Source organism: Bactrocera neohumeralis, chromosome 5 (assembly GCF_024586455.1).
Source record: "Bactrocera neohumeralis isolate Rockhampton chromosome 5, APGP_CSIRO_Bneo_wtdbg2-racon-allhic-juicebox.fasta_v2, whole genome shotgun sequence".
Classification (NCBI taxonomy): domain Eukaryota; kingdom Metazoa; phylum Arthropoda; class Insecta; order Diptera; family Tephritidae; genus Bactrocera; species Bactrocera neohumeralis.
The window spans coordinates 64,798,146-64,823,748 of record NC_065922.1 but is presented as its reverse complement, the minus strand read 5'-3'; the positions used below and the strand labels follow the sequence as shown (position 1 = coordinate 64,823,748).

Here is a 25,603-nt window from a genome sequence, read left to right as displayed (position 1 = left end):
TTTTGAGTAAAAGCTTTATTTGTTATGAGTGCGAATTTTTTGTTTACCCTTAGGGACCGTCTACAGCCAATTTCAGAATAAAATTAGTTAAACAAATAAATTGTATTATTTATTTATTAATTTATTTATTTTTAAATAATTTATGGAAAATAAAAAAAACATTGAGCCTTAACTCAGTGGCTAAAATTGCCAATTAGCTATTTCCATTTTTTTCAAGAAGAATTTCCTTAAGCACGATAGTACAAAAGGCCAAATGGGAAGGAAGCTTGCCACCTGTGTCAAATTAGCAGGCCAAAAAGATTAATGAAGTGATTTCAATTAAGCGTACGATAGCGAAATTTCTTTGAGTGGTGTTGCCACCCTTTCAAAATAAATATTGAAAAAGAAATAATAGCAAAAAAACTTGTATTTAGTATTACCGAAATATTATCAACTACATAGTTTTCAGAAATCTAAGGGTTGATAATAAATACAAATATTTTGGGTAGGGTTACAATTAGAATTTTTTAAAATAAAAAATTGAAATTATTTTTGTGGAGAGTTGCCATATTTTAAACTATATAATATATTTTCGATTGGTAATACATATTATTGATTTACTACAAAATAATTCCTCAAATTAAAGAAGAATGCTTGCAGTTGAAAAGTCGTTTAGCGTTGCCACCATTTCAAAATTTTTTTTAAATTATTAAGATAAAACTAATATTACTTTATGGGTATCAAACTAAAGACATTAATAAAATAAAATGAAAAAAGCTTGCTGTTGTAAATATTTTGCAAAAGGTTGCCAGCTTTACATTGAAATTATTTTTGTGGAGAGTTGCCATATTTAGAAATTTATAATATATTCTCATTTGTTAATATAATTGATTTAATACAATATAATAATTCAAAGAATGCTTGCAGTTGAAAAATCTTTTAGCGTTACCACCATTTCAAAATTTTTTTTTACATTTTAAGTATTATTACTTTATATTATTTTTTATTACGAATTAACTTAAAAAAGTTTGAAAAAGATAGCTGTTGTAAATATTTTTGCAAAAGGTTGCCAGCTTTACATTGAAATTATTTTTGTGGAGAGTTGCCATATTTAGAAATGTATAATATATTTTCATTTGTTAATATAACTTATTTACTACAATATAATTATTCGAAGAATGCTTGCAGTTGAAAAATCTTTTCAGCGTTGCCACCACTTCAAAAAAGTGTAAGATAAATTTAGTATCACTTTACGGGTATCGAAATAAAGAGATTAATAAAGGCTTCTAATTGAATTTTTTTGGCAGGGTTGCCATATCAGTTGAAAAATCTTTGCAGCGTTGCCACCATTTCAAAAAGTGGTTTCAAGTTATTGAGATATATAAATTTAGTATCACTTTACGGGTATCAAACTAAAGATATTAATAAAGGCTTACAATTGAATTTTTTTTGGTGCAGTGCTGCCATATCTTACGATTTAAGATCAAATTAAATTATTATAATAAATAAAATTTTAAAATATGGCTACCAAATTAAACAACTTCGTTAAAGTCTGCTATTGCAAATACTTTTGAGAAGAGTTGCCAGCTGTTTCAAAATAAAAATATTCAAATAAAATGTATAGCATAAATTTTATACGGAAATATAGGCTTCGAATCTTAGTCAACTAGTATTTCGTTCCACCCGAGCCTATCCCGTATACTGTTATTCTAAATTATCATCCGCTCCAATATCCTAAAACCACCGTAAATAGTAGCGTTGACAACAACAAAAAGTGTGCAAATTTATTGGCATGCAAACAATAATTGAATGTTAAACGGCGCTTCGGCTTCAAATGCGAGCAAACTCGCAGCCAAGTTTATGAAAATATATGTATGTGAATTGGAATACATATGTATGTATATATAAAGAATTTAGCACTTGCTGCTACATAACGGTGCTGCCTTACGCCGTTACTGTACATTTGACGCTAACTTGGGCAAATTAATTGCTTGTCGCCAGCCAATTTCTGCACCCACCACTTCGGAGTTGTGTCTGTGTGGGTGTGCATGTGCGAGAATTTGCGTGTCTGTACCGTTATGTGCATATGTTGTAAGATACATACATATTTAAGTATGTATGTAAGTGAAATGCCTAACTATAGCTCATTAAACATTAAAGGCTCACATTTGTGTCACCAACACCAGTGAAAGCATGAAAATAACAACAACCACAACAATGAGTAATACATTAAATTATGCATGCGAGAGTGTATGTGTGCGTGCCAATAAATACAATCAATTAAATAGCGGTTGTCTGTTGCTCATATGCGGCTTAACGCCTTCACGAAAGGTTCGGCGCACACATACGCATACATACATACATGCAAACATTTTAGTGTATGCCCCCTACTAGCTGCCAAATAAACCGGAAGCTATGCATAGTTTTAGGCAAACAATACGCCTACATAATTCTGTTGAGTTTTCCATGGTGACAATTGCAAATGGTGTTGCCTCTCTGTGGCTGCGACGCCGGCAGCGCTGTGCAGGCATTTATTGTGGGCGCTTAAAATATATTTATGCGCAAGTATTTATGCTTTAGGGTGCATAATAATGAAAGGATATTAGCGCGTGCCATTTTGTCGCGTAACAAACACACACACACACATACATACATATGTACAATAATTTCTACAGGTGTATGTATGTATGTATATAGGAATTTGCCTGTACAATAAGAAATTATTATTTAATCTTTATCGAAGTGGCATCTAATAAAACACACACAGGCACACTCTAATACAAACATAAATAAAACAACAAAGGGCCGTCTCGTGATCGCTTGGAAGTCACATTAATTATTTTAATTAATATTAGAATGGCATTAGTGCAGATTTATTGCAAAGTGCTTAAGCGCGGGCAAACACTTCCATAATGACGCCTAGGGCATAAAATAGTTCGGCATTAACTGCATGCATGTATGTGTGTGTGCGACGAGAGGGCGTTAAATACGCTGTTTGAGCAGCTGTGTTCCGCTGTGTTGCATTTAAACGGAAATTATGAGATTATTGATTACTTATAAAACAGCATTGAGCTCTTTTATGACTTTCGCAGGAAATTTTTTTAGTAAACTGTTTTGTGATAAATCTGAAAGTTTTTATGATTTTTTATATTCTTTTAAGAAAAACTTTCTTTTTGTAAAAAACATTTATTACAAAATTTTGAGAAATTTTTAAATCCATTTATACAAAACTTGTTACTTATACTAAAAAAAAAATTTTTTAGGTTACAAAATCAACAACAATTGTGATAAATCTGAAAGTTTATATAAATTTTGAAATTTTTTTCTAACAAAAATTTTCCATAACAACATTTTTTTTTTAAATTAGTAAACCAATTTTTGAAATTATATTTCTTTTTAAGAAAAACTTTTTTCTAAAATTTTTTTTTCTAGAAAAAAAATTTTTTTTCCAAAAAAAAAATTTTTTTTTCACTAAAATATTTGTTTCAAATTATTTTTGGTAAAACAAACTTTAACAATTTAACATTTTTTAAAAATAACCATTGATACAAACTTAAACGTTTTATATTGCACCGCAATATAAAATTTTTTAGTAAAAAGTTTTTTTAAAAACAAACTTTTATAAAAAGTTGACAAGAGCAACAACTGAGCTGATGTTGTAAAATTTAATTTAAAAAAATGTTTTTTTTGTAAATTTTTTAGTTTTCTTTTTTTTTTCAAAAAATTTGACAAACAATAACAACATTTTTTTAATTAAAAAGTTTTGGCCAACTTTGTACTCCTCTGTATGTGTCAAACTTGCTCTTTAGTATAATTTTGACATTGTACCGTATGTATCAAAATTTTGTTTAGATTTTAACGGCATCAAAATTTGATTTCATTGTTTATTAAGCTGACATCAAGAGCGATGGGGCGATTAAAGTGACCTTCGAACTGAGACCATTTATATGGTAAAGGAAATATTTGCTTCAAAATAGTCGGTCTCAGACACCAAAATTTTTTCTTTACTCTCCTTTAATGTTTATGTACCGATTTTTCTCTTGAAGTCTGTAAGCAGAAGAAGCGTACTGGACCAAACCGATGGTTGCAGTGACATTTTGAAGGCCAATTCATTGATTTGAGGTACGGTGGATTGTGACGTCGTTGATGCCAGCTTTACATAGAGCTTCCGATAACTAAATTGGCAGAATGTGACCAATGCGTTCGTTTAGTATCTTCAGAGTGTCAGTTATATACGTTCATCAGATCCATTCCCGATCAAGGAAATACCCGTTGAAGAGTGTTTTTTCAACTTATAATTTTTTTTTTGAAAATGGTCCAGTGGCTTAAAAGTAATTCAACCAATCTTAGTCGTATTTTTCATAAACATTTTAATTTCTTTCAGCATAAAATTCAAATAGTAGACTAATTAAATTGAGTTCGCGAATGGGCACTTTCACTTGTCAGTTATTATTGGTTCTTACTTTTTATGAAGGTCGAAGGGGTTATCTTGCTATTGAATGCTGAGTGACATGCTAAGTAAGAGTTGTAATCTTCAATAGTCTTCTTCATTATGTTTCCGGTTACTTAAGATGATGCAACCTAGTTCTTCCACAGGTTACAAAAAACTCTTTAGTATAAACTCTATAGTTGAAAAACTAGGTCAAAAAGCGTTTGAAGCATAACCAGCTCCAATCTTCAGCATTTCATCGTTTATAATTTTTCTACTTGAAGTAGGAAAGATAAGGGTTTACATAGATCTTTATTTCGAGGTCTGTAAGGGCTTAAATTAAACATCTAACGTTCAATAGTATATTTTGATATCATTATGTCACTTTTTTTGTTCACACACCCTAAATGTAGGCAACAGTGTAGTAGCACGAAGACGATAAAATAGTTGATTGCCTATTTAAGCTAAACTATAAGAAATAATGGTAGTATATTTTGCAGTTCTTGAAGGGAATGATCCGATGAAGTTGAAACTAGCATTTTATGATACCATCTATATGATATCATCTATATAGTTCTATACAAGTATATAGATTCATCTTTATTTGGACGGAAACTTTTGCGAGATTGCCCGATATTTTTCCAGAAATGATCTCTTTGAATCTCAATGTGACAAGTTCCTTTTTAACGTCATTTGTGTTAAAGATGACATTGGAAAAACACACAATGTTCTTTCCGATATTTTATTATATTTGTATTATGCACTGAAGCATTATTATTGAACTTTTTTAACGCAACTGTAAATTTATATTAAAAATTTCAATAACAGCTTATTGACTTCGCTTTAAGAGCGCTATCTCTCTCAAGCAAAAAAAATGGTATAAATAAAATAAAATGGTATAATCACAAAGTTATATATAGGCGCGCGGTTATGCCGCTTTGAAAAAGGCTTTCACCGCTTTTCAAAGTTTAACGAATCGAACAGTCAACTGGTATATATTAAACAAACTGGTATAATTACATAGATGGCGTGGCTAGCGGTTATATCGCTGTAAAAAGCTTCACGCTACTCTCTAAAGTTTGTTGAATCAAACAGTCAACTGGTATAAATTAAAAAAAAAACTGATATAATCCTTAAGATGTAGATTGGCAAGCGGTTATACCGTTTAAAATAGGTTTTCAAAATTTGTCGAATCTAATTTCAACCGGTATAATACCTTTTTAGCTGTGCAAGCGATTTCAATATATCACTCTCAAAGTTTTTTGAATCAAACAATCAACTGGTATAAATTAAATAATTCGGTATAAATTCGGAAAACTGGAAATAGATTTCTAAAGTTTGTCCAATCGATTTGTCAACTGAGTCAAATCGAATAATTAAATGAAAACATTTTAATTGTTCTATTTGTACCTCATTTGCATGATTTGTTAAAAGAAATATATATATATTTTGGGTAGTATAAAGGCAAAATAGTTGAGACCTTTCATGAAAGAACCTTGAAATAATAATTTTTTATGCGAGGCCTCAACTTTTTCGACATGTAATTCCCCAAAATATGATCTAAAACTTATGTAAGCGTAATACTAACAATAACAATAACAATAATGAGACACAAAACATGTGACAAGTGTGTCATTTGTGCCAGTTTTATGCCTATTTGAACGTCCACCCCGGTATGTTCACAATTTTCTCGGCATTTCTCCCAACATTTACTCCCACCAGTTGCAGTAGGATTCACAATAAAAAGGCAAGTAGAGTCGTCACGTGATAACTGCTGCAAAATGTCAACAAAATCATCAAACAGAAGTGTATGTATGTGTGTGTGAGTGTCATTTGCAAAAACGGTGTAAAAGCAAAAAAAAGTTTGGAGATATAGAATTTTTGCACGAAATCAATTAATTCCCGACTTTGTGGCCTTTTGGGCGGCCCAAGCAGCTCTGAGTGCAACAACTGTCTATGTATGTGCATATGTCAGCATGTATGTTCTTATATGTAGCACAAATGACTGCACAATGGTTGTATGCAGGCACGTTTAACGGTTGAATTGTGTCGCCCGAGCTACACTTGGTCAAATGGCAAGCCACCACTTGGTAATTGGTGAATTTCACCAAATGTCCAATTGACATGCGAAAATTGTGCCAATGTCTGGGCACCACAACAACACCAACACTAGTAGCTAGTATAGCGCTTAGTAGAATGTGGGTTCTGACGGCTTCTCTGTGTCTTTTAGTCAACCAGTCAACAGTTGTATGCCACGATTTGCGTGTCTCTGCTCACTTTCTGCCGAAGAACTCTTCTTTTTATCTACAAGCTTATATCTAATTGTTGTTTACGCTTGCGCTTTGTAATTTCGTGCGTGTTTAATTGAAATTAATTTGAATTTATTGCGCAGGCCAGATTGTTACCGTTACATTTGATGACTCCTGCGCATAAGAGACTTTGATAAGCGGGATTTTCGTGAGGTTAAATATACAAATAATGACTTACGGCGGTTGAACTCGTGAAAGGTATTCGCAAATGTAAATGAAATTGTATTTTTGCAGAAACTCACCTGAAAGAAAAGAAGAAAATTAGATTTTAGTGATTTTCGGTGGTACAATTAATTTGTGCTACTTAATATTAAGCAAATAGTTTAAGCCGAGTTCAGTGAGTGTAAATATTTAAAATACTGTAAAACACACAATCTGACGGCATTATCTTCTTCATGAGAGAAAGAAAAGTCTGCATATATTTTAGCTCTTAACCAAAGCAAAAAAAATTATTAAAATAATTATTTACTATAAAGAATAATATATAGTATTATATACTATATGCATGCCTAAATTTCTCTCTAAAAAAACTGTCATATTACAGAGGCACCATATGTACATACATACTAATCACTATATATCAATATTACATTACTCATTTTATTTTTTTAAATATATAATTTTATTTAATAATTTCTTTGTTTTCTATAGCTGACAACCTTTTCAAACAGGTGGCAACTCTTTTCGAAAAAATTTCCGGCAGAACCATTTCTTACAATTAGACATTTTGTAACAAACAGTTTTTTCTAATTTTATGTAATTAAAAATCGAAATAGGTGGCAACCTTACTTTTAAATATTGTGTCTAGTGGAGATCTGGAGGCCTAGTTTTATACGTACATACATATATGGCATAAGTTGCTTAATGCGTCCAAATTTATTATATTAAAATATTGCAACGGTTGGCAACTCTCAACATAAAATAATATCCATTGTAAGCTTTTTAAATGTGTTCTATGTTTTTTCAGCGATTCCCATACATACTTATTTTTTTGTAACATTTTTGTTAATTAAAAAAAATTTTTAAACATTAAATAGCTGGCAGCCCTCTTCACAAAATTTGTTTAACACTAAACTTTCATAAACACTTTCAGTTGAATACTCAAAATATAATAATTATTGCACGTGTTTCTTATTGTTTTAAAAATTTCAAACAGCTGGCAACTCTCCTAAAATATGAAAAAATTTCTCTTCAGAAATTACTTTTAATACTAGGATTTTTTGAAATACCTTTAGTTTGTTAGCTATAATCTAATAATTCCTTCATGTATTTCCTATTGATTTAGAAATTTAAAACTGCTGGCAACTCTTTTAAAAACAAAACTAAAAATCTCTCTTCAAAAAATAGTTTGAATATTAATATACCGTCATATTTGATACCCAAAATCTATTAATTCTTATATCTATTTTTAATTGATTTAAAATTTTAAAACTGCTGGCAACTCTCATAAAAAAAAAATAAAAAATTCTTCTCCGAAAATGCTTTTAATGTTAAGCTTTTAATGTTAGGCAGGTGTTAAGGTATTCATAAAACAACCTTCAGTTTGATAACCATGTTCTAATAATTCTTTCAAATATTTCTAATTGATTTAAATGTTTCAAACAGCTGGCAACTCCACTAAAAATCTCTTTTTTTTTTTTAATGTTATTTAGTTTAATACACATAATCTAATAATAATTGCATGTATTTCTTATTATTTTCAAAATTTCAAATTGCTGGCAACTCTCCTAAAAAAATTACTAGAGTTAGGCTTGCTTACAGCTATTAAACATGATATTCGATTTGTATAACTTTTTATATCATCTTTCTTAACTTACAATTTCCAAACAAGTGGCAACACTGCTAAAAATATATTTACTTATTTGCTAGTTTTCCTAAAATTCCAACAGTTTGATATCCATTTTGCATTTTTTTTTAATTTTTCAGAAAATTTCCAAACAGGTGGCAGCGCTCATTTATTTTTTATTATGTGCCTTATGTATTTGAAATCATAAGAGTACTTTATGAAACCAATTATCAACCTTTTGCTTTGATTGCATGTGTACCACCTGTCAAAACTAGGTAATACGTGGTTTACCAATATGGGCAGCAGTCCGAATTTGCATGAAATTTTGGCATACAGTGCGCGCCTCGTGGTGTTTTTTCAATTAATAGCTTGACGCGCACAACCGTAAGCGAAATAAGTGTGTCTATCCGCAATTGCTTTTGTGTGCCCAGAATAGGATTAGCAGGTGTTAATTGTAAACAAAATTGCCTGTAAAGTTACGGTCAAAACCACTCTTCATTTCCAAATAGCTTCTCCGAAATGCAGATTGTTTTGTCTTCAAAAAAGCTGAATCATTCAAAGGAAGAATTATATTTTATACTTAACTTGACTATCGCTGGAATTATAGAACTTTTTCTCGATATTATTTTCATAAAATACTAATACTTTGGCGTTAGAAATATGAAACCCAAGTTAAGAGACTTATTTGTTTTCAAAATATAAGCTTTTAGATCACACTTGAAATTTTGGATTAAGTGCCACGGAAAGGCGAAGCTGATTGGAGAGTTAAAAATCGAACAAACATATGTACATATGTATGTATGCTATAAATCACACAGACTGGATTATTTTGGAAGAGCAACGAGAAGAAGAAAAAGCTGTCGCCTATCACGACTCAAATAAGCATTTGGTATAAATCAGATAACAAAAATTGGTTATACCAAACAATTGGTGTAAATGACCTAGAAACAGGCTGGACTACTCAGACAGAATAACGAGACATAGAAAAGGCTGAGGTATCGTGAAACCAACAGACTTACTGGTATGGCATAAATAATATAGAAAATATCAAGCGGTTATACCAAACAATTGGTATAAATCACATTGACTAGCAAAGTCAGCGAGACAGATAAAATAAAGAAAAAACGATGGCGTAACGAACGAAAACGGCAACTGGTATAAATAATATAAAAATAGATGAGCAGTACTTTTATATATAATACATATGTATGTATATATGTATATATCAGTGTTGCAGAATGGAACAAACAATTGGTATAAATCACATATACAGGCATAGTAAGTGAGAGGTATGAGTGAAAGAAAGACCAAGGTTTCGTAAATCGAAAAAGTAACTGGTATAAATATGATAAAAATAGAATAAAAAGTGGGTACAACAAAATATAAGAGAGTTATGGAATCGAACAAACAACTGGTATAGATCACCGTAATCAAAAGATGGACTAGGCGTAGAAAGACCAAGGTTTGATACAGTGAAAAATTTAAATCAGATAAAAATATAATATCAAGTAGTTAAAAAATATAGCAGAGTAGAAGAATCAAACAAGCCACTGGTAGAAAACAAATATATTGCATAGTCACCGATAAGAAGAGAGTTAAAAAGGCCTTCGTTATGCAACTTATGTACATACTCAATTATATAGAACTGGATGAACCAGTTTGTGTGTTTACAAAAAAGACTTTTGCACGAGAGCAGAAGGACACATGTCGAATTTTGTAGAAAAAGTTAATCAAAGGGCCTAATCTAAGAATCAATAGAAATGTTTTGTCATTATGTTCTTCAAAGTCACCTTGGAAAAAATAGAACAAAATGCTCTTTCCTGCGACTTAGCCATTTTTGATCAACTTTTGCGATGCCTCCACTGAGAGCGCGTAAAGTATTTACAGTTTCACAGATGTTATACTAACCACCTACTTTAGTGCAATAATTACTGTACAAGGTGTATATTAAAGTGAGAATTGACTGTAAAGAAGTATAATTAACGGTTCTTTGTTACACATAAAAGGCGACTCTGTGCTCTTTCGCTCTAATTTACGTGCACACGCTCATTATAGTTTAATGGCAATCTTCGATTCTCTCGATCAGATTGTCGTGTTGTCTACAATTTACTGCAATTATAATTGCAATTGTTGTTGCTGTTTGTAGCTTTGTGCATTGTTGCTGCAGTGTTACGGTTCATCAATGTTTTTATTGTAATCGTTATTGGTTTATCGCATTGCTCATCGAGTGGCAGTCGGACGCTCAGTAACCGACAATTAGCAGCGAACAGTATTTTTAGCGGTTAATTATTTTTAAGTCCACTGTATTGTTATTGTTGTTGGCTTTAACTTTGAGCGGAGTTGGCTTCATATGCTTTTTATTGCTACGAATCAGATAATGTTTTTAACGGCAACAATAACAACAAAAACAATTGTAGCAACAACTACAAACCTAAAGCGCATTGTTGCCACATCAATTCAAGTTCAATGGATTGTAATTAAGGGTTAAATTCTTGCTATTACTACAAGTCGCTTTGGCACAGTGGGCCATTTGTTACCGAAAATAAGGAAAAATGTTTACTTTTTGTTTTGACACATTCATGTAGGTATATTTTTCGTTATACCAATGCTTTAAATTTTCTAAAGCTTTTGAAGCGATCTTATGTCCGAAAATGTGAAACAGATCAGCAGACATCAAAGTTTGTAATTAGTTCTAAACCGGTTTCCGAGACAAACATACATCCTCTATGATCACTAGCTGCAGTCACTGATGCACTATCGTAAACCTTTGTTATCCTACTCTCTTATATAGTTTTATCGTTGCGTTCAAACCATTTGGTGCTCTCAATGAAACCACTTATATCCGTTATGCATTTTATATACAAGTTTTGTTGGCTGATGGGTTAAAAGAATTCTGTGTTGAGTTTTTGACAGAGCTGACCATTCACAGATTCATTTGGCCAACTCGTCTACTATTTCATGGCCGTAAATGTACTTGTAATCCAAATTATGGACAAGCGGAATTGACCTGACAGTGAGCTTAATAACTTATTACAATTGTTGACCACGCTAGCATTAATTCTTGGCGTCGACAGGGCTGGCAATGCTGGTTGCTTTCAGTATCCTCCTGTAGTTATTCAGACGAACTCCATGGGCATTCTCTATGCCAAGTATTCCGGTTGGAAGATGATGGCTGAGCTTTGGTAGACGAATAGAGATAGAAATTTCAACATCATTGGATTGATCCATTTCGAAAGTAAAAATACAAAAACTTCAATTAAACTAATGGAGCATGTTTATTACCATTCAAAAGATTATCTTTTTAAATATTGGTCGCGGCACCGTTTCAGAATTAAATCCATTGAGTCCCATTTTCGATGACTCGTTCGAGCATTTCGACTGGTAACTGACGAATGAAGGTCTGAATCGAAGCGGGATTGTCCGCGAGACTTTTGGAAAAAGTCCAACATTGTTATATCACATGATCTTCGTGGCCAATCGACCGGCCCAAAACATGAAATTATCTGTTCAACGAAGTATTCACCCAATAAATGTATTGACTGATCTTAATGTGTTGGAAGTGGCGCCGTCTTTTTGAAACCAAATGTCGCGGAGATCAGTAGCTTTAATTTCCGGCATGAAATAAACGGTTGTTATGGCACGATAACGGTCATCAATGCCAGTTACGTTCCCACCGGCATCTTTTTTGAAGAAATATGGATCGATGATTCCATCGGCCCATGAACCACACCAAACCGTATTTTTTCTGGATGATATGGCAGCTCTTGAATCTCTTCTCATATCATAATCCCTTAGAGAGAAGCGATATTGCTTTGGAAGGTCTGTACTGAAGCTGTATTTTTTACGATTTCGATTTAAGATCTCGACATAAAATGGGCCAAATCGTTCCAAACGTCAGTCCGAGTTGCGAACGCCGCTGACTCGAATTTCGTGTATACTCTCAGCTGCATACGTCTGCCATATTTTCTAACTGCAAAATACGTAGTCTATTCGGTCGAATATTATCCAATAATGAATGCTGAGTCTCAATATGGACCGAGTATGTTGACCATGAGTTGAGCGAAGCGCGCGAAAAACATTCTTTACAGAACGTGAATTCTCGTAATAAAGTTGAGCGGTTTGTAAACGTTGTTCAGATGCAAGTTTTTCTATAATGAAATGCCAAATAATACTGAACAAAGATAACATGACAGCTTGACACGATTAACGCATGATCTGTCAAAAAACGGCTATTCAAAAAAGTACCTCTACTTGGATCACGTTTTAATTTATACCTTTTGCTGTTGTCGTTCGTCATTTGTTAATAAATTTAATATGCGAACTGGTCTTTCAAATTTTGGGATATCGCCCTGAAATTTTGCATACAAGCTTTTTTCTTCAAGAAATTGCTCATTTGTCGGATTAAGCTGCCATACAAACTGAACGATCAAAATCAAGAAAATCTTTTTATACTTTTTATTCTTTTATGCAATATACAATGCGCCTGTCAAGGGTATAATAGTCTTGGTTTAGTCGAACACATGCATCTTATTTTAGTCATGCTTAAATTTTTTTTTTTTAATTAAAAATGTCGCAAAATGGCCCACTATGCATCGCCCTCAACAGCAATTCGAACCACTTGTGCGCTGTGAAAGATTTTCGTTTTTTGTTTTTGCACCACAATCAACAACCACAGATTGGAATGTATTTATGTGAATATTCATTAATGCCGTTCGAGTATTTAGCGCTGCGCCGATGTGGCATTGTGTATAGCACACATGATTTGTGCAGCGAAGCGCTGGTGGCAACTTGCTGAAGTTGTCGCTGTAATTTGTGCGGCGAATGCGTGGGCGTCTGCGGCGGGGCTGCGGCACGGAGCGCTCAAGTCAAATGCCATTTAAATCATTCACAATTGATTGCTGATGTTTGTAATTGTGGCATGCAATTGTGTGTGTGTGTGTTGCAGTTGTTGCTCTTGCTGTCATTACGCTGCGACTTTCGATATGCTGCGCTTGAGTAGAGCGTAAAGTAGACAGTCACAGTTGTGGCATGCAACAGTCGCTTTGGCAATGCTGCATTTGTGCGCATTTTTGTGGCATGCAACATTACCGGCAATGCATTGCAAATTCCACTAACTTTGTATTTATTGCTTTTGTGCAAGAATTTTGCTGTTTTTTGTTTGTTTTTGCTTTTATGCACGCCACCACTACCTACTGGGGGCATGCACCACATGCCAAATATATGAGCTGCACTTAAAATTCCAATAAATAATCGCTTGCCACATGCAACCGACCGATTAAAGTGCTGCTAACGCACTAAAATTTATTGTTGGCTCATTGCCGCTTTGCGGAAGAGACGCACAAAATTGCAATGAATGCATTAAACCAATAGGCAGCGCAATTGCAAGTAGCTAACTGTATCCGCAGTGGCTACAATAGCCAGCTGACCGCTCATAATGACTTGCGTTCGAGCAGACTAGCAACACATAACTTTTTGTTGCTGTAAAGTCATGTGTTGCAACTGTAACAATGAACTTCTGTTGCAGCGGTTCTGTGGAGAGAGTGTTAATGGAGTGGCGTGTGGTAACGGTGTTGTGGCAACCATAAATTGGTTTGCTAATTTATGCCAGTTGTTTGTTCGATTCGCCACTTTCCAAGTTTTTGTAAATTGCAGATAAGTTATAACAGGTAACACTGAAATTATCAAGAATATTGGCGAATAGTAAGTCGACGGGCTTCTAATCGAGCTGTACAAAACTGTCGAAAGGTATTAAATCGAGGAGAATTGCTATTTATAAGACTGCTTGATAAACGTGAAACCTTTCCTGCACTGTTGTCGATTTTCATTTCAATACTAGAAAAATTATGAACACTACTCAAGACGGCCGAATATAGATGGGAAAACCGTAACAGCCTTTACGGATTAAGGATTAAAAAGGCGACTCGAATTACTGTAGGAAAAATCAGCCTAAACGACGTTGGGCCGACAGCTCATTTGTTGAAAATAACCAATAATGAAAGATGCGGCAGGCCAAAGCTCACTGAGAACTAGAGAGCCAAAATCTAAGCCATGATGATGATAATTAAATTCCGAATGACTTCTCACTGACTTTATTTATTATCAAGCAATCGCTTTGTGAATTCCATTTTGTTTAGAGCCGAAATCGAGTTAGAAAGTTGCACTGGAAAAAGAAATAGAGCTTTTCTGAAGATCGAACGAGCTAACCATATTGTTAATTACAACTCTCCGCTTGTGTACTGTATAATAAAAGATATGGATTTCAGAACTCTACTGAAAATGGATATAACTGAAGATATCTTTGATAACTCAAGGTTTTATCTAAAACCAACCTCTAAGAGTACCATTCTAATAGCGTTGGACTTGTCACAAACCTTCGATAATGCAAATTACACAACGTTATTATAGGATACTGAAAAACCTTTGCTTTTTCGAGAGCTGAAGAGATTAACCATGATCTGAGTGGTGGTCGATCACCCATACTTTTTCGTGGTCAAAGTGAGGAAGAATTGAACAGGTTGTTCTGCAGGACGTTGTCCTCTTCCCCCCACTGTTTAATTTCTACATCTCGAAGCTGCTTTCTCCACCAGAGATAATTTTGATTATCTCGTATGCTGACGGTTGCACGATAATGATGTCGGGCACTGGAGCTGGAGCGATGACAAGTGCTGGAAAATAAACGCTTATCTCATGGACCTTACTCGCAGTTCACTGCAAGGAGCCTAAAATTCTGCACTGCTAAGTCATACAGATTAGAACTCAACACTTTTGCGGATGAAGTTAATACCGCGGCGGCGAAAAACCCCAAAACTTTGCCAGTTACCAGTACAGACTACTTCTTCTCTTCGTACATGATAGCGATCTGATAAAAAAATAAAAGACCACACTAAGATTCTCAGGTCGCTAGCTAGCAGCATCTGAGGTGCGGAGAAAGAAACGTTACTGGCCTGGATGCAGGAGAATCTAACTGAAGAAAATTATTCAGTACGCCGCATTTCCGAATTACACAAGATGTCTCTTGATGTCCCTTAGCAAATACCTGGTTAGTGAGGCCTGAATACTTCCGGTTGAAAGGCATAATGCATTCCTCTCCAATTTCAAACCAACATGATTTCGGTCTCAATTAACTTCTGTACTAATCGCCGTTCTTAGCGGAGTTATCAGCACTTTCATTGACTCCTTCCCAGTCTACACACCACCAAATGTAAACCGTGAGCGGCGGTCACTTTTCATCACCAGTAACCATTCGCTTCAGAAAGCAATCCAGTTTAGTTCAGCAACGTTTACGATGGAAATGCGGTCTATGAAGTTTTTTGAGTCAACACGTGTAACACCCATTCATTGAGCTCCTTTTATGTCCAGCATTATTTATGTGCTAACAAATGCTTTTGTATGCCATGCTTAGCTCTTGGTCGGAGCTTACAATTTCCAATATTTTATGGATATTTTCGAAAATCCGACTTACCATATAGAACGTTCCACCTGCGGGTACGGGGGACCCCCTCAGGGTTCGGGGGGAAACCGAATATACCCGCGGTAAGGCATGCCTGTCGTAAGAGACGACTAATATCCTGGCCACCAGTCCAGGGCTGTATGGAAGCTCAACTGGTCGTAGCTTCGGCTACAAGGCCATACCAAAGACTTTAACCTGGTACCACGGGAAGCAGTAGCCCATGGAGTTCGCTCCAGTCTGCTCATTGGGTTTGGCCCTTTGTGGAGATTCGTGGTGGCTGTGGTTAAAACCCAAATCGCGGGAAGAACTGACTTTGTCAGTCGAATGTGGAGTTGCATTGCAACCGGGTGCCGGACCCAAAGTACGGCAGAGGTTTTAGATGGGCCTCGAGCCCTACCAAGGTGGTTAGTGTGTCCATGCCACACTGCCAATTGGTACTGAAAATCGTTACCCAGTTTTCAGGGCGCTGATCGACGCATTGTATTGATCCGTTGTGCTTTTGAGCACCGTGGAGTTAAGCTGTCGACAGCAGGATCCCACGTTAAACACAATCAGACGTTATCATATAGAACGCGAGATACAGATAACAAAGGTCATCTATTGGAAAAGATAATAGAATTTTTTACTACACCTAATACTTCATACTTTTGTATATGTACCTCCCACGTGACCTAGGAATAAATTATTATTTTTATACTTCTTTGCTCTATACTGCCGTTTCCACGACAGTCGGTCTAAGTAATCGGAACGAACCCAGATTTTTTACCCGGTCAAGGACTGTCAACTCGGCAGAATTCTGCCGCTACAATAACAATGTGTACTGATTTAATAGTAATCTGGGAACTTTATACTATTGAAATCCGGTGTGTGATAATACTTTTTTTATATTTACATAAAAAAATATGAAAGCACCTTCAATATAATTGAATACAGTTCTGTGGAGCGGGGAATTTTAGCTTTTACTTTCCTACAATTTTAATTTCGAGCTTACTTATGGCCAGCCAACTACCGCAGTGGGCCGCTTCCTGCATCCGTTGCTCTTTCCATAAGCCCGAAGAGACCACTTCCACGCGCTATGCGCACCTCGCCGCAGGCAATTTTGGGCGGCAATAACAAAAAAGTTTACAAAAACAGTAAACAACAACGAAAATAATTTACGAAGTTGTTTAAAGTAGAGTGAGAGTGGCAGAAAAGTGTGGGAAGGGTAGTGCGGGCTAGAAGCATGGGAGAAGCAGCGTAAGCGAGTACAACTTCGGCCGCAGGCGAGCAATTTTGATTTGTACAAACTTCTTTACTTGAGACAGAGAGGCTGGCGAATGCAGGGAACGGAAGCTTTTTGAACAACAAAGTTTTATTGCAATAAAATAACTGTTTGTGTAAAAGAAAAAACATGCAGGCAAAAAATTATTGCGCAAATGAGGTTATGTCTTTGAAGAAAATACAATTTGCAGGGTAATTAAGTAATTCCGTTGAATAAAATGTGAAAATTAAAACAATAACAAAAGCAAAGTTGATTTTTTTGCAAGTCGAGACAATTATTATTATTGTTTTTGTTGTGTTTTTTTACTTTCCTGCGCTCATCATTAGCTGCTGTGAGTTACAAACGACTTTTTGCCAGCTCATTTGCTTTATTGCACATTTTATTACTTTATTGCACCCAAAGGATAAATTCATAAATTCACAAATGCAACAAAAAAAAATAAACCAAAATGTAAACAACAACAACAAACACACTTGACTTCACTTGCTGCTAAGCCAAGAGACCGTCAGTCAGCAATTCATTGCTTGTCAGCAGCAAAAAGTGTGCAACAACAACATAATAATTATAACGACAACAACTTCAGTGCCATTAACAACAACTAGACATGCAACGGCACATTTCGCAGCTTCTAATTATTATCAACAATTAAACGGCGCACACAGAGTGCAAAGTACGGCTAGAATATTCTCAGCATCCACACATACACGCACACTCGTGCGGCTCGTGGCGCTGAATCATGCTCGTATGTACGACGCGACGCAATTGAGTTCCGCTGAAATTGCTTTGTTTACACACACACATACATGCACTCATATAACACAGTGTAAATTGCTCATACGCCAAGTGGCACCAGCTGGGAAATGCTTTGCATACACAAATGCTTAAAAATACAACAACAAAGACAACAAGTATAGCAATTGTAGTGTTGAATTGGCAAATGGTTGATGTTGAAGCCTTTTTTGTTTGTGTGTATTTTTTCTAATGATACATTCACTAATGAAACGCGCATTAGGCTGGTCCTCTGAAAATTAATATAATTTTTTTTTTTACATACATACATTCCTACTAACGTAAATTTATATTAAAGTTTTAATTTTTTACTAAATAAATTTACATTATTATATTTTTTACAAATTTAAAGAAATTTTCATTAGGAGTGCAGTTTAGGTTTTTATTAGTAAAAAAAATTTACATTAGGGTAGTTCGGAAACATTTTTAATTTTCTAAAGAAATTTACATTAAGGTGATTATTAAAACACAAATGGTTTTCCAAGTGCTGTTTGTATCATTCTTAAATTTTTAATTAATACAAAATTTCAATAAAATGGAAATTTATATGAGGGTTTTTAAAAAATTCAAATTTTTTTTACGAAATAAATTTACATTAACGTGGTTCTTAAAAACATTTTTTAAGCATTGTACATTATGGTTTTTAATATTTAATTTGTTACGAATTTTCATTTTTATACTTCTTACATTTTTGTAACTAAAAAAATTTACATTAGGGTGGTTCTTAAACATTTTAAATTTTATAAAGAATTTTACATTAAGGTGATTATTAAAACACAAAATACCATTTTTCCAAGGTGCTTTTGAATGGTTGTTTGTAGCGTCATTCTTAAAATTTTAAATTAATACGAAATATTCAACGCACTATGGAAATTAATATTAGGGGGGTTTTTAAAAAATCAAAGCGTGATTTTTTCAAGGTAGTTATGAATGGCTAGGCTTATAACGTGATTCTTAAAAACATCTATTTACTAAGAATTGTACATTAGGGTGGTTTTTAATATTTAATTTGTTATGGATTAGCGAATGTAAACATTTTATATGTACAATTAATTACCACCCTAATACGGTGTGTTTATATGAAGCTGTAGAAATATTGCCACACCAGCGTTCTCATCGTTCAAATTGAATTTCAATTGAATTGTTTTGTATAACAATTGAAAATCGCTATTTGCGCTTACATACACATATATATATGTACCCACGTACATATAAATATAGCTGATAATAAATATAAATTATAGCATTTTTTTGGTGTTGATTCGTTGAAAGCTCAAAGTGGGTTTTTATGAAAATATTTCTGCTTTTTCTTGCTTGGCCTTCTTCGATAGATCTAGTTTATGTGCTTATGTTTTTATAATAAAGTATGTACATATGTGTGTTTTTAATATTTTATAAAGTAATTGGAAATAAACGAACGGTTAACAGGTCTGAAGTCCAATAGTCCAGTAATGAACCACGAGAAGCCTGCGGAACTCATACCCGTTCCTATTCGGCAGTTTTTGAGAGTGAAGTATCTATCCTAGCAAGCTAATCAGCCTTGTAGTTTCCTGCAATACCGTGTAGGCACCTAAACCAGTTTAGGCATATACTTATGTACATAAGTACATATCCCTTTACTAGTCTAGAGAGCACAGTTAGTGAGCTCAACGCTGATATCGCTGCCCCACTATCGAAATGGCTAGTCGCCACACTGAATGACCGGCTACCTTTATGGCGCTCACTTCCGCCTGGAAGACGCTGCAGTGGTCAGGTTGCCTAAAATTTGAGTTTACTTTTTTATCAACTCGCCCTTTCTAACACCCTTCTATCTTTGGTCCGACCCCTGGGCCAATCTTTGGATGAACAACAACAACAACCAACACGCCGCTGTAAGCTTTGTTCCAAACGTAAGAAAGCCCACCGCCACTTTACTCCAGAGGGTTCTTTCTCACCCATAACTCACCCGTAGGCATGGAAGCAGAGAAATGATGACCACGCGTAGGCTCGGTGTCCTGGTAATACAATTCTAAGGCTCTATTTTCAATGACAGGTATCTAAAGACTGCACTGCAGCGCAACAGAGCAGGCCAACCGATGCTTTCCTTACTCTTTTCTCAATATTAGGATGTCATGAAAGCTCCCTGTCTAAGCAGATCCGCATTCCTCCAGGTGATGGTAGAAGCGCATCCTGGATTTTGCACTTCCTAATGAATAACATCAGTTCTGTATTGCTAAGCTCAATAGTCTCTCCATTTTCAGCAGCCCAGTTGCTTACGATTCTAACGGTACTCCTCTTAAAGATTAAAAGTAATTTTATTAATTTTAACCTTTGACATTTACCATGCAGGAGTTCATTTTGACTTCTTTCTTCAAAAAATTTGTTACCTAGCGAGATATAGCAAAGGTTAGAAACCTCGCTTGATATATTCTTGCGTAAACTTTTAAAATCAAGCATCGAACCAATGAAGTTAAACCACAAAGTGTTCGAAAAAAATAAAATTGGATTTGATAAAAATTAACATTGAAGTAATTGATTTTTTTTTAATGAAAATTAAATAAATATTTTTTCAGTAAATTCCTTCTAGTTTTTTAATTCGACATCCATTCTGTGGGATTAGAGAAACTTGTCGCTTGTTCTTCCTTATTTGCATTTTAAATGGTAATTTTCTTATTCTTTATGTCTCCCAGCAAAACATTAAGGGCAAAGACATTAACATTTGGCACTGCCACTGCCACACCGCTCGGTCAACACCCAACAGCGGAAGTTGTTACAGTTGTTACAGGCAACGGTGCAACAACAACAACACTACAGTCATTTACCCAACCTCTACGCCTCTTCAAAGAGTTGCCAGAACATGAAAACGACATTTCGCATAAACGCGACCCCATTTAACCAAGCGCACAGCAGCAACAACAACAACTACAACAACAGGAAAGTAAGTAAGTAGCAACGGCAATGAAGGCATTACAGCATCCATTCACTTCCTGCACGAGCAAAACCATCAACATTTTCATAATTACTGAATTGTAATTCACATGAACTTTTGTGCGTGCATAATCGTCTCAGAAGCAACAATAACAATGAGTGAAATTCGTTGTACGAAAAAGTAGTAAGAATGAGCGCAAAGTAAATATAAAAAAGTCTGAAAAGCAAAGTGAAAGAAAGAGCAAAACAGAAAATATTTAGAGAGGAAAAAAAAGAAAAAAAAGAAATAAAAGTTGTATAATAATTGCATGAATTTGGTTGTTGTTGTTGTTGTTGTTGTAACAATTTCTGTCGTTACTGTTTTTGTTATGGAAGGTTGAAAAACATTTGTTGCTATTATTGCCGTTGCTGTTTTTGTTTTGTTTTTATTATTGTTGTTGCTGTTTTGTTTTGTTGTTGCTATTTCGCTGTTATATAATATTTGTATTTTTTGTGTCGCTGTTTGGTCGTTGTTGTTGTAGTTGTTGTTGTTGTATTATTTTATTGTTGTTGTTGTTTTATTATTTTATTGTTGTTGTTGTATCATTTTATTGTTGTTGTTGTATTATTTTATTGTTGTTGTTGTATCATTTTATTTTTGTTGTTGCTCATAATTTTCATTTGTTGCTCCATTTCATTGCTTTTACAACAAACACACACATACACACGCATCCATTCACCATCATACTAACAACAGCAAGAAGTAATCATTTTGCACAATTTGTGAAATACCTTGCATTTGTTGTTGTTGTGGTTTAGCTACACAGCGTCGAGTGCGTACTGGAAAACTCTTAGTGAAATTCATTATTGAAATTAAAATTTTGCAAGGCAAAAGTTTATGTGCGGTTTACAGACACACATACATATATACATATCTATAAACATACCGATATTAATATATGTATACATATATATGTATCTATGTACATACATATACATATTTGTATATACATATATATTCCTATACTTCATATATACTATATACATACATACACATCTTTAACATGAACAAATTTATTTATGAGCAAACTCAACTCTAAATAATGAGCTGTGGTCCCAGCCAGCAGCCTTCGCCGGCTGCCCTCCAGCTATAACAGTGTCTATGCTTTTCCGTCGGATATAACGGTAAGTGCATATATCCGCTGCGTTTGCAAGAAAGTGTGGTGCATTTATGGCAAGGATTAATGAATTGCGAAAAGTTTTAACAAAGTTGCAACAACAACAAACTTTGAATTATGAATATTATTATTGTTTTTGTTGTTATTGTTTTTTATGCCGTGCCACTCCTAACGGCCAAGTAGATTGCGAGGTGAAAGGATGAAATTCGATTTTTATTTACTTTTACTCGTTTATTAACATAATCATGCATAGGGTAATTTCGCTTTCCCATTCTCAAATACATACATACATACAAGCTTATAAATATACATACATATGTATTCACCGCAGAGGACATCGGCAAGAACCGCCATTCACTTTCGAATTTCAACTTTAAATTGCTAAATATGCGACATACATATGTACTTACATACATACATACATACATATATGATATCTACGACTAATTGTTAGAGAGCTTAAGTCGAATTAGGCTAAATTGGTTATGTCGATTTATAGTAAGGATCTGATATACGAGGATCATACCTTTATATGTATCTACTTTGTGATTAAACACAATTCTATGACTCAATCGCTCTCGTTTCCAATCGATATATTCTGCTACACAACTTTACGCTTTCAAAATGACAAATTTAAACTTTTTTGATTAATAGTAGCTTTTGGACGGGGCTTTGAATAGAATAAGCCTAATTATGCTATAACATTAAACTTTTGAAAAACATTTTTTCTCAAATTATCATCGGCATTTAAACTGGCGATCAAAAGAACTAAACGCGACATAACGGGTGAACGAAGTAGAGGTACTTTTTTCAATAGCCTTTTTTGACAGATCACTAGTGAACGTAGAGAGTCGATTCGGCGCTGTTCGCAGCAACTTGGACTGACGTATGGAACGACTTGGTGTATTTTACGTGGAGATCTTAAATCGAAAGAGTACAAAATACAGCTTGTTCAAAAACTGAAGCCGCTCGATCTTCCCAAGCGACATCGCTTCGCTCTATAGGCGCTTGGAAAGATCGAAGAAGATCCGATGTTTGCGAGCCAACTTTTGTTCAGCGATGAGGACCATTTCTGGCTCAATGGATATGTAAACAAGCAAAATTGCCGCCTTTGAGTCGAAGAGTCACCTGAAGAGATTCAAGGGCTGCCATTTCATCCAGAAATACAACCGTTTGGTGTGGTTTGTGGGCCAGCGCAGTCATTGATCCATATTTCTTCAAAAACGATGCCGGTGAGAATGTAACCATCAATAGCTATCGTTATCGCGGCATTATAACCGACAACATGATGCCTGAAATTGAAGCTCAAAAGCTCAAAGAGACGGCGCCATTTCCCACACATCGCTTCAATCAATGGATGTATTGAGAGAATACTTCGATGAGCAGATAGTTTCGTGTTTTGGACCGGTCGATTGGCCACCTGTAAGAATATGTAAAGTCTAAAGACTATGCCGGCAATTCCACTTCAATTCAGACCTTAAAGCAAGACATCACGTTTGTCATTCGCCAATTACCAGTCAAATGCTCGAACGTGCCATAGAGAATTGGACTCAACAGCTGGACCATCTGAGACGTATCAGCGGAGAATATTTGAAAGAAATAATCTACAAAAAATTATTGCCAAAGTGAGTTCTGTCGAATGATAATAAACATTATCCATTAAATTAGAAGTTTCTGTGTTTTTTCTTCGAAAAAGTAGGGAACCTCGAAATGGATCACCCTTTACATTGCATTCTTATAAAACTTTTTGACAGTATCTCGATGAATAATTTCGACTCAACGTCGGTTCGATTCCATATCCATAAAAATCTTATGAGTAAATTCAAAATGAGAGATGATGGACTGAGTTTTTGCCCTTACATATGCCGCAGTTTGATAGCCGTGTGGTATTAAGTGCTCGAATTGTGGTATTTTACTCATGCTTCATAGAATATGACTTACTACTTTCTAGATTATTTCGAGATTCTAAATGGATCCCTTAATGAGGTCAGACATCTATAGTGGAGGAGGGGAAAAGCTCATTATATAGATGTGATAGTTTTAAAAGCTATTTTAAGCTTAGAATAATAGATGCCTATATTCGAGATTCGTTGAGAAATGTCGTATTAATATGACGAAATGACAATTTATAGTGGATAAAGAGAAAGAAGAAGAAGTATTAAACCCTATTCATTAGTAGTATTCATGTTGCTACGATAAATAAACCGGTCTTAATATTGCAAATAGGGATAAAGACCATAAAAGTACCAAAAAATTAGAGAACGTTAGGATTTGAAAATTAGGGTCTGAATTATTGTGATGTAAAGATGATTTTAATCAAAAAGAATGTGCAAAAAGGGCGACTTTGCTTTGTACATTGCTTAAAAAGAAGAGGTTACATAATGAAAGAGAGAGAGAGAGATCTTCTGAAACTACAATAAAGCTCATTGCAAATACTTATTGTGAAGATAGAGACTCTAAACATGCCAGAATTGACGATGAAGAGATTAATGTTAGCCTGAAATACGAAAGTAAAAAAACTGATAATTTTATAAAAGAAAATTTAGAAGGAAGAGAGAAAAAGTGATGTTAATGCTTCCTTTTCTGGAGTAAAGTGAGCTACGAACATCGGAGGAAGATTTCTGGAATCAAGGATTGATTTATGGTTGTGGTGGGTCTGTAGCTAACATATTAGATGCAAAGTTCTGAATATTGATTGGGAAAGCGGATCGATTGCGGAGAGGGAGCAAAGTAAGTATTTAATGAGCGGCACACAAATTTAAAGAAATAGCGAATATTTTGTAATTTGTATAAAGAAATTATTAAAACTTAATGCAGAATTGAGCAATTTATAGAATTTTTTGCATCGGTCATTACGTTCATAACATTTTAAGAATTTTTGAAATGCTCAAATGTGCCGCACATAACGGCGCTGTCACATTTTGCTGCAAGCAAACTGTCTATCTGTCTGCGAGCTGCGCTATCACTGTCGGAAACACGCTGCGAACCGCGTTGCGGCGCTTGCCAAGTAATTCTATGTCAGCGACGAAGTAAAAATAACACGAGAATTAACACAACCGAGTTGGCGCGCATGCAGCATAACCGATGTGGCAAGTTAGCAAAGTGCCAAATCGTGTTGCTGCCACACTTTGTGTCGCGCTGTGCATTGGCTGCAACACTGCTTTGCTCGTGTGTCAGCTTGTTGTCATTCCAGACACACCGCGCCGCCAATCCGTTTCGCAGAAATACACTTGCCAATGCGACGGCAAGCGTGGCAGTTGTTACATATGAGTGGCACAATGTGTTGCATGCAACAGGCTGGCAAGCAGGCGGCAGCCGGCAATATGTAGTTGCTTGCCACTTGGCAGCAGGAAATGATCTTACAGCAACTGATTGCGAATAGATATGAATGCAAACATGCGAAAAATATATTTGCAGAAATGAATATATCTATGTAAGATATGTTATATACATAAATATGTATGTATTACATATGACTATGATTCTAAGTTTCCAGTTACACCTCAAGTATACCCTTACCTTCTCTAAGCTTCCAT

The 25,603-nt window shown here is 34.8% G+C and overlaps 1 protein-coding gene across 2 annotated transcripts in view; it reads right to left on the bottom strand.

Annotated features, from left to right (window-relative positions):
• The window catches only part of LOC126759147 (protein sprint), a 282,986-nt gene that overhangs the window by 240,425 nt on the left and 16,958 nt on the right, over positions 1–25,603 (bottom strand). The gene's annotated exons all lie outside the window — the stretch shown is intronic.